We start from the raw sequence: 3,631 nt of genomic DNA, 5'->3' as shown, positions 1-3,631 counted from the left end.
AGTTACCAGCTATTCATGTTAGATCCTATTTATTTATAGCTGCATGAACAGCAGCAAGCTTAGAATCATTTATTCACATTGGGGTTTCACACTTATTTCTAATTAAATATTTACTGGTGCAGAAGCTTTCCCCAGATTCCATTCCTTCTATTCTAATGATTCAAATTAAATGCTATACCTTTATTTCCAAACACTCACAAATTACAGGGGTATGTATGAGCAAGCTTGGTAGATGGATAAATAGATAGATACCATGTTTTATAGATAATTGTTTATTACAATTTCAAACCAACTTATGTGTGAGCCTTTGTTTCAAAGTAAAAACTAGGGCAATATTTCATTCCCTTTTGGAAATAGGAAACTGTAAAGGTGCATACACACACAACGATTTTTTTTAACGATTATCGTTAAACAATATCATTTAACGATAATTTTTTGACAATCATTAAATTTTTGAGTCAAACGATGAACGATTATCGTTCATGCGCGTTCACGTTTGTAGTTTGCAGTTCAGTCAGACTTGTCAACTGAACAATTTTCATTAAGGGAATATGCAAAAAACGTTTGTAGTTCATAAAAATCGTTCATTACACTTTAAAAAATCTGACAGATAATCTGACAGATAATCGTTCATAAAAATCGTTGGTAACAAAATCGTGTGTATGCAGCTTAAGTATTAATAAAACTTTACCATAGTTCCTTTGAATAGCCTACAACATAGAGAAAGATGCAGTAATTAAGTTAAAATTAAAAATATTTTTTCATACAATTGATACCTGTAAAAACGTTATTACAACTATATACAATAACATATCCAAACATAATAACAGAAAAGTAAAGTGCACAAAAATTAAAGTGAGCAGATGAGCTATATCCAAAATTACTGTATATCGTAATATTTTAGCTCCTGTTTGACTGCAATGTCTTCTGCAGCAAGCAGGAGAACGCCAAACTTGGTTGTGTAGGATATGAGCACATTAAAATTGATGCTGTTTTTCTGCATATACTGTAATTTAAAATTGACTGTGTGGCATAAACATGATGGGTTGATGCACCATGATTTTTCTTCAATCTTTGTAAAAGAAAAAATTTTCAGAGCTCTTTTTGAGTTTTTCGCAATTTTCTACCTTTTTTGGCACTCGAAGTCATAGATAACTTCTCCTTTTAAAAAAGCTCTCTGGGATGTCACTCTTTTCATTAGGCTTGCTTTGTCTGTAGAACATTTTAGTCCATTCCAGTTTTGCAAGTGGATATTATCTTCCAGGTCCTTGCATTTTTTGTATTTCTTGATCGACATAGGCTTCCATTCCTCTGCCAGATGTTGGACCTCAGTAACTTTGTGTCCATTGTTTTTCTTCAATGTACTTGGTTAACTTGGAAACTGATGGTCTACGAGTTGGAAAGGTTCCTGTTGAAGAAAAATAAAACATTAGATTGTCTAACCGACTGTATAAATTGGTACAATCATGCATGTATGTTGCTATATTTTCTGAAAACTCACATTTCTCCATTTCTTTCTGCAGTGATGCCAATTTAATGGTGCTATGTACTGGCAGTCTCCTTTCTTTGGCTGACATGCATTTACTGTTGCAGGGAAGTTTATAAGCAGCCTCTGGAAGTTTTCTTCCCTCTGTATATCTAGAGTCTTGAAGTCCTTCCCTGTTTGGAAACAGAACATAAATGTTTAATGAATGTGATGTAAAAACAGTGAATGAGGCTACAGAAAACACAGGAGAAGAATGGAAAAAGCATGGATTATGATCTGTTGTAAAGAAACATAAGGAATTTACCTTGAAGAGATTGGTTGGTCCTTATCTAAGTCACCATTTTTTCCAACCATGGCGACCAGTCTTGACCTAAGACATATATTTTGCAAAGTCTTCTCCCTGTAATTTCTGTCTACTGTAAAATTGGAGTGGGCCAGGTATCTGGTGAAAAGACTCCTCCACTTCAGAGTAATTCATTAGTCAAAGTCTCACAGGCCCACCGAACTATCTGGCTTGTCACACATCAGCTGATATCTAAAAAGAACATTATAGGAAAAGGCATATTAGAATTTGCAAACATATCTTTAAAAAATGGTGCACTGGTGTGCAATATTACACAACATTTATAAAGTATTAAGATCATCAATAATCAGTATAATGACATTAATTTCACCTTTAATTGCACCATTAGTGTGGCTGCACCAAACTTGAACATCTAATTATTCAGCAGATTACTTACTTTTCATGAAAGCATTTAGGATTATTGAAAACATTGTAAATTGTTTTTCCTGTTGTGGAGATGAAAAATATTTCCTGGGACACATCTTCTTTTATCATTAAAGGACGTGCAACTTCTACATAGGTATTAAACCACTAGGAAAAAATAAATGTATTAATAATCAATATCATTTTCCATAAAGCACTCACAAAAAATCTATACATCTTTTTATGTAAAACGTACCATTTCTTCTTCTGTAAGTGCAAATGCAGCCACTTGATGTGCACCAGTTTTGTGTTTAACACCTATCACCGCAAGCTTGAGGCACCCTCTGATGTAAAGGTAGGATGAACCCCCTTGTTTCATTCCTTAACCTAAGAATATGAAGATACAATATCATTATTACAGATCACATTTATATTTTCAGTTTATAACAAGTTATCAATGTCAAATAGTACTTAGTCATATTGGCTACCATTCCAGGTCTTTGCAGGTGTTTTAAGATGAGGTAAGCTTGTCATTTGGTTTCAGTTGTGTACCAGTGGTAGCAAAATTAATGCATTTTTTAAGAAATCTGTTTTTGCAACCTCCAATAGCCGACGGCAATCCTCTGGATGCAAGTAACCGGTGGTCAGTGTTCTGTACCTGCAAATCATACAATAAAATATTGGATTAAAAATGATGGAAGTAAAATGAGAACTCACAAATTGATGTAAGAAAAATAGTTGGAAACTAGAATGGTACAAATAGAGATCATAGTAACTGTTATGTGTCGGTCAAATACGTATTGAACTTACTTTTTGGAAACCACTTCCTTTGATCTTCCTTTCCTTATATTTTTCTGAATGGCATCCGTTACTGTGAGAAAGAGACTGCAGACTAAGAAGAGCTGTGGATTTGTTGCTCCTAGATTTGTAGCTCTTGTGTTATACACAACAAATCTTATATTTTTTAAATAATTAAACTTTGATTACAGAGACAGATTTGTCTGTTTTGGAAAAAAAAAAACATTTTGCTTTGTAGATGTCATTAACAAAATCCAAAGTAACTTTTTTCTGGTTTCATAAAATATAAAAATCGTGCAACATTTTTCACCTTTGTATACAGAAAGGGGGGAGATATTCTTATTAGTTTGCAAAATAGTCTGCTGACTTATTTAGGTGAGTGACTGTACATCAATGCTGCAAGAGTAACTTTTTGTAATATAAAACACATGACTTCCTTGCTGATGGGCAATACTGGCAAAACTCCAGAGGCATAATGTTTGGCAAAATATACTATTAACTTAGAGAGAGAACTTATACATTTTTTTTTTAAGTCAAGATACATAATTTGAAAAGACTTGTCATAAAATCATGTCAATCATGTTAATTAAACCCAGAACCATAACTAGACTATTTGGTGCCCTGTGCCAGAAAGAGCATTG

General features: G+C 33.4%; 1 pseudogene; it reads right to left on the bottom strand.

The window, feature by feature from the left end:
• Positions 1-880: 880 nt before the first annotated feature.
• LOC148505662 (uncharacterized) lies at positions 881-2,540 on the bottom strand (annotated as a pseudogene).
• Between the last annotated feature and the right edge of the window lie 1,091 nt (positions 2,541-3,631).

The sequence above is a fragment of the Taudactylus pleione genome, unplaced genomic scaffold (genome assembly GCF_031769625.1).
Source record: "Taudactylus pleione unplaced genomic scaffold, aTauple2 ptg000445l, whole genome shotgun sequence".
Classification (NCBI taxonomy): Eukaryota; Metazoa; Chordata; class Amphibia; order Anura; family Myobatrachidae; genus Taudactylus; species Taudactylus pleione.
This window is presented reverse-complemented; position numbering and strand designations above follow the sequence as displayed.